The following is a 10,303-nucleotide window of genomic DNA, read 5'->3' as shown; positions in this document are numbered from 1 at the left end:
TCAACTCTAGCCCACCTATTCGACATGGAGAACGTCGTTGATCAGGGCATTCAACTTCGAATCTTGCACCAGGTGCCATAAGACCGTTCGAAGGCGGTCAGATTGAGTAATATCGCGATTGTCGAAACTATCATGCGTGTTCTCATGCTCGAACTTTTTCAACAGACGGGGTTTGACCAATTCCTCCAGCTGAACTGGCTCATTGTCTCGTTTGGCGACAGCACACAACAGACCAACCTTTCACATTACCCCCAGATTGGTAGTTATGCTGAAATTTTGAAATTGTTCAACTGTGGCACCATTTCGGTGCCTAGCTGCCATGCCACCCGAAGGCTGCAAGAGGGCTGGGATACTGCCAGGTCGCCCAAGCCTAGACAGGGGAAGTCGAGAGGCAGAGATCAGGTTCGAACCACGGACCTTCCGGTCAGTAAATTCGCGCTCTGACCACTTGAGCCATCTCGCCCCTTAGTAGTTATGCGCTATATTATCCTTCCCGTGTACATTCCTACCCCCAAGTCTGCCTTGCTATAATTGGTTCATTTTATCCCGTATGTTCCTGTAACGACCAATAGGAACATGTTCACCTAGCGTTCTCTTTTCCAATTATAACATTCTACTAGTGGAACTTCTAGGTATTCCAGCTCGTATACTGTATAATTGGTTCAAGTTATCATCATCATCATCGACAGCATGACATCAGTGTTCAACACCGATGCTTCACTGCCGAACAGTTAAGCCTACCGTGTGTGATTGTAGACACCCACATCCCCTAAATTCTCTTGGCATTTCGCAGTCCGAGTAACAGTCAACTATGATAGCACAGACGTCAACAAGCTGTATTCACGGCTGAGTCATTCATTAGTATCATCGTTTCGGGGCCTAGCTACCGTGACACCCAAAGGAAGCACGAAGGCTGAGATGCCGCCAGGTTACTTTAGCCTAGACAGGTTGGATTCGAACCACCGAACGTCCGTTCAGTGAATTCGTGCTCCAACCACTGAGCCATCTCACCACCTATTCACGACTCATTCAGTGGCCTATCTAATGTCAACACCTTCCGTTCGAAAACGTGAGGAGGTGAATACTTCTCAGAGCGATCGGCACATGCTACTCTGTGGTCTCGAGAGTGAGTGTTGCTGCATGCCTCCCCAAAGGACACGCTAAGCTCTTAGGTGGCCGGTGGGACTGGCCCATTTGTTTCCAAGTGCCTACGCTAGTCCGTCATCACACATTCCAACACTCGTTTACAGTTACGGGCATCCAGTACACACCGTTTGGTTTACAGTTCAAAACTGTACTTCGTTCGTTTTCACGGTTTCTATCCAATGGTGAAGTTTGCAATGCACGATGAAATTTGGACGAGTAAACTAACCGGCGCACGCAGTGGACAAATCAGCTGTTTACCTCGTTCATTTCTACCGATCAATAGAGTTGCACTCCGTCATTCTTTCAGATATCAAACTGCACTTGTGTACAAAACATCATCAGGCATTAGGCTCTCCTTATGGTCATTATCCACCTGCTTTGCGCCAAGAACACTTGTTTTTCTACCTATTCACAAAAAGTAGGCGAAAACGGGCTTGTTGTACTTGAACTCGCTTCACTGAGGTCGAGACAAACCTTGATGACGTAAAGTGTCGTAAATTTCTACATGTTATAGACATTGATGTATTTCTGGATGATCTTTCCGACCGGGTTCCCCATCTGGCATAAGTACCATCCTGGCAGCCTCCCCCCATAAACACCGTTTTACTTATTTTCATAGAGGAAACTATTCACAAGGTTGCTGAAAACTCCTCGACAGCCCACGACCGGTTTCGCCCTTCTTGCAGCTCATCAGGTAGGCACAGTCCCCAAGTTTCCGTCAACTTTATAATCTACTTGAACACAAATTAGGCTGTTTTCGAGAAATACAGTCATTTGCAAAACAATTCGGTTCTCACGAGAGACTCAACTGAATCTCTCGGTCGTGGGCTGTCGAAGAGTTTTCAGCAACCTTGTGAGTAGTTTCCTTTATGAAAATATACTGCGATATCTTGAATATCGTCCCAACTGAAACATGAGGTGGCCTTAGTGCCGCACATTTAGTTGTAGAATATCATAAACAAGATATTCAGTTGAGTCTCTCGTGAAAACCAAATTGATTTGCAAATGGGTGTATTTCTCGAATACCGTTTCACCTAGTTTGAGGAGGGATGATACAACTTAAAAGAGGCCAGTAGCGCCTTTTAACAGCCCAATGGAATCGATTCACAGAATCTGTTATTTCTTTCGCATTTCTGCGGATACTGCATCTATCTTCCTGCTCGGAGATCCATTCAAGTCCAATGTGCTTTGGCCGACTAAGTATGATAGGCACGTTCGTGGCACATACGAACAACATTTAGAGATGGAAACACATCCAATGTTTGATGGGTACTAGACGTGGCGTGATTTTGTGTGGAACATGATGACAACTACTGATGCCAAATTCGCAAAATATTCGTTACTTACCTATTATTCATGTTTCGCACCCTGGCAAGATGCGTCCTTAGATCTCTGGATGTTCAAAACCCCTACTGTCTAAAGGTCGCTTAAAAATAATCGAGTAGTATAAAAACATGCAAGTGAAGGACAGAAGGTCAGATTGTGCTATTGTATCGCTTTACGTTTTTCCAGGCCTCTAGTCAGGCACCTAGTCACCATGTCTATCGGTCGAATGGCTCCCAGATAAAAATTTTTCTTTACATCACTTGCCTTTCACAGTTGGGGACGGATAAACAACTAAGTTCCCCATCACAAAGTTTTGTTTTCATCCTAAAGTAAATGGTGAGGCTGAACTTTTCTGTGGTTGCATTTCACAATTTTATTTTCGTTGTTTGCATACTACTTACGATACTGCCACAAGTATGCAAGTAATCCTGACACAAACAGTTAAAGTTCATAGTTTTTAGCGAAATACACTCATGTGCACACCAATTTGGTTTGGACAGGAGACGCTAATGGAACATAGCAGGATCTCTCGTAGTTTTTGTTCGGCCCATGTGATGCGATATATGATGCACTTCGAAGTGCACTTAGAAGCCACTGCGTCTAGGTAACTACGAAATAGTGAACTTTGAGTGGTCTATTAAGTAACCAAAGGACTAAATTAAAACCAAATCCATGCTCTTAGCAACTACAATCATTAGGATAACAGGTAAAATGGAGATACCGAGCGTTAGCTCCTCCTATGTCCTGATCTCATTGCGATTTATTCTGTAGCGCCACTATCGCAGCAGAAGACCCAAATAGCTTAGTCAAGAATAACCCGTTGATTTGGATGACACTGTATCAGCATCCCTCCTAACATCAGGTATGGGGCGAGATGACCGAAGCGGTGAAAGCGCGAGCTTAGTGACTGGAAGGTCCGTAGTTCGAACCCGACCCCTGCCTCTCGACTTAACTTGTCTGGGCTCGGGCAACCTGGCAATATCCCAGCTCCCGTGCGACCTTCCGGTTGCATGGCGGTTAGGCACCGAAAGGGTGCTACAGCTGGACGGTTTTTCTTCAGCCATGCACTATAACAATCATTTGGAAATCTGGGTGGCTGATGCACAGTGAACAGATTTCTTTTCGGGAACCAGAAAGTGGCTCCCCTCCGGTTTTGGGAGGTTTGTTTCCCGGAGAAGAACCGAGTTGCGGAAAGCATCCGCGTCACCCGCATTATCTCCTCGACAGATTGTTTCCCTAAACAGAAGACTACAGGGTCGTATATTACGCTTCTTATTTAATTGAAAAATGCACAGATGTGTATCGTTGATCCCTTTCATCTGCATTCCAAAAATGACTGGCAGAATTGTGCGTTCCTTTATCATGGACAGGATTTTGACAGGAACCTCAACCAAACAACCAATCAGAATACAGGTAATTTGTTATTCCAGATGAGACGCGATCTTGGCCTGGGCCAAAAATAACAGGTGAATCACGCTACTCAGCTCGCTATCTTAATCTTTTTCAGAATTTGAATTTTGCGGTCGATTGCTGGCAGTGCTTTCAGCTGTCTAGAACAGGATTATTATGTTACTACTATGGAAGCGTTTCAGTAGCTAAGACTACGGCGTAATTCCGGAATGGCCCCCAGTTCTGTTACATAGACCCCCTCCACGTTGGGAGCTTTGCGGGAGGTGTATTGTATCGATGATGCGTCGGGCATACCAATCACATCGCTCAAGTGCGAACACGTTCGCCCGTTTAGACGTGAGAATTCACATGCGCTGGTGGAATAGTGGTAAAACCTTCGCCTCGCATATCAGCTGCCGGAGTTCAGACTCCGGCACAGCCATTGAATATGCAGTGCTGATGAGCTATAACAAGAGCGAAACTCGAATCCAGTGCTTCCGCCCCCTTGGTGTGGCTTCACATGAATAATTGCGCCAGGAGGACGACTGTTCGAATGAAGAGTGATGTGAAACTGAACAAAAATACACCCCCTACATTGTCTCGAAATAGAGGACGATTGTTCGAATCAAGAGTGATGTGAAGCTGAACAAAAATACACTCCCTACATTGTCTCGAAATACTAAAGGGGGAACTGATAAACAGGTAAAGTTACTTCTCCATTGAATCAGTGCAGGCACATCGCCTGCGAGGCGATGTTTGCAGTTGGGTAAATGGCTTGGTAAGTTCGGACCGCGGTCCCCTACGCGCGATGCCATCGTGTGTCGAGAGAGGCAATCCGCTAGTATCCTGAAACCCACCCCCTAATCGTCAACCATAATCCAACCAAACGCAATTATATGTTAACGAGGTCGCACTATGGGGAGGAGTATCCTGTTAATCTACACTCATACTACTGCTTTTGCGTGTCCTAAATCGTACTGTTGAACATCACTCACTGAGCTGTGTGATAGATGTTGTGTGATCAATAGTTTTAAATCCTGTCGCAAGTCTGATGCAACAGGAGTCCTGCATCCCGGATAAAATGACGAGGAGAAACTAAGGGTGATTATCGTTCAGCTACTCAATATGTGGTATCATCAAGAGACCGTAAATTGTCGCCTCTCCCCCACCGCGATCGCTGCCACTTGAGGGGTTGTTTTCAGCCCGGATCGTCGGCCGATCAGAATCGAAATCAATCAGCCAAAAATTAAACTGGCCATTTAGTTTTCCAAACATAAGCAAGGCCAAATACAGTCAAACGTACGTAAAAGTGGTAGTTGAGGTCTGCAGGCGCAGCGAGTGACGGACAAAGAGTACTACTTATACGACTATGGTTATCCTTGGCAGCAAAACACTTAGACAAATGATTTGAAGAAATCCTGCAGGAACTGTCACCTTTATATAAAAATAACGAATTTTGAGCCCTTTCAAAGTAACTTCACCACATCTTTCTGACTTTAATAACTATTGATTCCTGCGAGTCAAACCAACCAGTGGTTATTTCTTATTTCTTCTGGTTACTCGTGAGTAGCGTGATGCGCTCTGTTTTGCTTCAGTCACTCGTGACGCGGGCTTTGCTACCCCTAATGTATTGCTAAGCCTCTAGTTACTGGCGTTTAAATTTTTTGTATGACCGTCTTCGCTTTCAATTTTATTTCAATACCTATTTTCGAGTGTTTGCTGTGACAGAAAGCTAGGTTTCCTTGACTTCGGACTCGATTCGCTAGGTAGCAGATGAGCGAGCGCTCTACCCACTGAGCCAAACAGGCTTTACTTGAAGCTATAATTTTGGGTTACCTTTGCATCGCATCTCACATGATCGTGCTTGTTAGAATTCTGTTTTGAACGTTCCCAGGCGTGCGTTTCTATTCGACACATGACAGCCAGAGACTGCGGGTATATTGATTTGTGCCGAATTCACCCGATTCCAGTTTTTCGGATAGTTTTCGTTTCACTTTCATTCTGGAGTAACTCTAGACGTAGTGGCTGTATTCTGTGCAGTTATCCCTTTTTATTAACTATTTATACTGCTTGGCTGCCCATATTTCTACGTTTGTATATCACCTGTTTTCTGCCGCTGTCGATCGTGCCATTGTTGATTGTACCTTTTATTTAATTCAAGATGAACAATAACCCATTTTTGCTTGTGAAACCAGTTGTCAATACAGCACCTACTTTCCTCACACGTCTGCTCCTACTGTGCAGAATCCAATAGCTCCCACCGTCCTGTAAGATCCTTGACCGCCCGGAACTCACAAAGACTAATTGATGTCCTTGGTGGGATTTGGTTAGGGTTTAGATGTTCCCAACTTTTCGTGACCTGTGGCTTCGTTTCTACAGAACTTTTGGACTGTTGCTATAGTATGAAACGCAGAGTGGAGAAGAGAAAGGAACCCCGAAGGCGTGAAGTTTCTTCCCATATGTACTGGTCTGTAGCCGGGAGCCAGATTATTATAGCGACACCATGTCCAAAACATGAGTCAGAAATCTAGTGGGTTAAACTGGGATTGATCGGCTGCAGGCTCTCATGTGCATTCCAGTGGTAAGGATGCCTTAGTGAGGCAAACCGTGCTTGGTGGCTATATTATTTTTATCGAGTGAATCGCCTCCAGTAGGAGAGGCATCGTCAGTGCCTGACTGGGTGATTGCTTTCTCCTGACCTACCTGCGTTCACACAGCTTACAGGGAGTAGCTGCTACAAATGTTAGGACTGGTTAGTTGAGGGCTAACGTTTCCAGTGATCCTATTGGCTCATTCGCGAAATAGGTTCTGTTATAATCCGCCTCCTTTTTTTTCAAACTATTCCAATGATTCTATCGGCAATACTTTTATTTCCTTAGCTTGATTGGCCCGTTGTCAACGTCCATAGCGTTGTAGTCCACTCTTCATGAGTCTGATTGCCTGGCTTTTACTGGTTTTGTTTTCGTACAATATCACAAATCCTCGGAAGTGAACTACAGAGAAAGCTGTCAAAAGACAGGTTTAAAGTGGCCTTATCTTTCGAACAATAATGATAGTGGATCTATAGAACTGCAAGAGAAACCGAAGAAACGAATCAGATGAGCAGGTAAAGCTATATCTGAAGTGCCGCCAAGCCGATAATCCGAAGATCCAAAACAGATGAAGAATGAATAAGGATTCAGCGAAGGAACGTATCTAACTGGTCACCTGGTGTGAGGAATCTTCTGGTCACAAGAGAGAAGAGGCTGTATTAGGCAGGGGGACACTCGCGGCCCCTCAAATCGGGAAAGTCAGAGCACAATGAAATACTGATCAAGTACAGACTAACAAAAACCGTAACAGAAAATGTAGCAGTCACTCACTAGGTCACGCGACTCGCCTGCTCCGCAAGCACACAAATCACGTGACGAACTCTCCCCGGCTCGCAACCTTGACCTACAACAAGTCAGTTCCCGTCTTATACGCGTCGGAACGATTCTATCGATTATGCAGACATCAAACCTTCCCATATACAGGGAGACACAATACATTCAACACGCGCGCGCAGGACAGGAAGTCAACCGAGCTCCACAAGTCTTCACGGCTAACCACGGAACACGTGTAGCAGCTATACTGCAGAGAAGACACGTCCCGCGTCCGCGGAACTTCACTCAGGAACTCTCAGCAATTGTCCTCAAGTGCACGTGACTTTTTTAATCACCATCCTTCTGGTGAAACAGACATTTGTTAGCGCTTGTCGCCTTCTTATAATCAACCTAATTACGTTACAACCAGAGCACGAACATATCCGAAGAGGTTTCTTTCCTCTCCAAGGGTGGAGGGACAGGACCTATTTGAGTGCACAATCTCCACACACTTCTCGCAGTCATACTTGCAACAAATTTATAGGGTCACACCTATCTCTCATCACCGCTGGTAGACAGAGGTGAATTATTTTCAGTCAACAAGTGATGGTATCGATCGCAAATCAAACTCAGACTTCATGCGAATGTTTCAGGCAGGAAAACCAAACAGTAACGCGGGAAAGTTGAAGGACCACTCGGTGACACGAAAGGGATGATGATAGCCCGCGTCAAAACTTTTATGTATATTGATAAGCCCGCTGTACCTCACTTGCACACCTGTTTGGTTTTGAAGTTGAATTCAAATGAATCCCATTTGGACCTCTCGTCTATGACACTCTTCAAACGAAGTTGCTGCCCAAAGGCCGCTTCATGTTTCAGTTGGTACAATATTCGGGATATCGCAGCATAGTTCCGAGGAGGAAATTACCCACAAGGTTGTTGTAAACTCTTCGATATTTCACGACTGGTTTCCCCATTTCGGGAGCGTGGTCTCTGAGTTTCCCTCAACTTCACCTTTTGTTTGAACCCAAATTGTACGAAATTCGCCAAGTACACAAGTTCACACACCGATTCGGTTTCCATAGCAAAACTCATCTGGATCGCTGTTGAAATCCTGCGTTCATGGTAATCTTGTCTCAGGACAGTCATAAACTCGATCTTCGAAGCAGAGGGTTTCTCAGCCGGAGTAATATTCGTCTGATCGAGCACAGGACGAGTGGGGCAGAAGCTATCGATGGACCATGTGTGCTTTCCTTTTCAACTATTCTACTTCGATCTCTCCTAGTGGCAGCTATTGACAACACTGAGTATTCCAGCGTCTGTATGCATGTTCCGCAGTCATACCGAATTGAATGCACTTTTGTTTGTGTTAACTGACAGTCTGAAATCTGGAATATTCCCCAACGCGTAGGCATGTTAGGCTAACGTTGAAATCACAAGCCAAACTCTCCTCCACGATGCATTTTTTGGTTAAAATAGGTGAAAAAACAGGCAAGCAAAACACCACAGGAAGAATGTAACCCTGCCAGATGGTAGATAAGGCTACAAACACGCAGTCAGTGCGGTTATTCCGTAAGCAGCTACGACTCAGCAGGTGTTGTCACGTGACCAACCAGAAGGGGTATATTTTTGTCGCAGACAACCGCAAAGAAAAATGGACGCTGGACGCGTATGGTCGCCCCCGTCAATTTGGCATCTCCAAGAGTTTTCTCTGCAGCTTCGGAGGTCAGCTCGCAAGTAATGGGCTCCTCAATCTGGTTGAAGGCAAAATAAAAGAAACTACGGAAATTTCTCCTCATCTGTTTTATCAGTGGTATAAAAACTGACGAAAAGTACTGATCAACGTAAAACAGGAAAACTCATTTGTTGCCTCACAATTGACATCAGGAGAATATAGCTCATACGGTTCGCACGCATAGGTGCAAGAAAACAGTCAAGATCTCATTTTCAAGCAGGAATGCGGCAGCATCAAAGATGTGTATCGGGAGAATCGAGGCGTATTATTGATTGTTCTCAAGCCTTACTTGCCACACATCTAGCCCACATACACACAAAAGACCCATTCTAACCTCACACTTGCATTCTGTCGCATAATCAACAGCCTCCCCCCGGGGTTCTGATACTTCAGTCTGAATTTCGAATTTCGCCCGTTTTCTTGTGCTTCATTCTGTATGGAACACATCAACAGGAGTATCTGAAATCATGCTATTATGTATGGGCATCCTTTTCACAAGATCATCAAGACGATGTGGGTTACAGGTTATCCGAGTCGTAATGTTATGATTGCTCGATCATAACACCTTTTCCAAACCACTCGAGGGAAGTAAGAGAGTTGAGAAGTTGCCAGGTTGATCGGGCCTAGACAGAAGCAGTAAGGATGTTGCGGTTGGTTCTGAACCATAAACCCTCGGTTCAGTAAGTTCGTGCTTTACCTACCGAATTATCTCGAGCTCTGTTGTGCCCTGCTGAATGGTTGTGTGACTCTGTATCGGTCCTTGGTTTTCTGCTCCGCCCAATATGGTATAACAAAACGCACGGCAGCTCCAGACAGCTGTTTAGGGAGACAAACTGAGATTATTTCAACTGTATTTATTTATATAATCACAGAATGTTCCTTAAGATCGTGCTAGAATCTCCGTGAGGGGCAAGAAGCTTCGAGCTAAAGATGCTCGGTACAGATTGGCTGGCATTCTGACCAATCAGAACACGCCTTCTTTCGGGCCGTAGCCCGCACGTGACAACCGTCCAATTAACGAGCGTTCGCTCATTAGAGGCGGCTGGCCTCCGGACACCTCGCCCTTGAGAAAGCGGTTCGACCGAGATGCTGCCGCAAGTCGGTCCGTCCTTGGGGCTGTGAGAATGCCGTTCAGCAAGGCACAACAAGCTCACAGGTAAGTTAAACTACACTATCATGTCTCATTCTTTTCACTCTAGGGCTTTTAATATAACTATATACATGTGTATATATACATACGTAACTAGACGAAACTTATGGTTGTACGGCAGTGAAGCATCAGTGTCAACACTGATGTCGCTGTCTTTGATGATGATGATGATGATGATGATGATGATGATGATGATGATGATGATGATGATGA

Source organism: Opisthorchis viverrini (genome assembly GCF_000715545.1).
Source record: "Opisthorchis viverrini unplaced genomic scaffold opera_v5_624, whole genome shotgun sequence".
NCBI classification, from domain to species: Eukaryota; Metazoa; Platyhelminthes; class Trematoda; order Opisthorchiida; family Opisthorchiidae; genus Opisthorchis; species Opisthorchis viverrini.
This window is presented reverse-complemented; position numbering follows the sequence as displayed.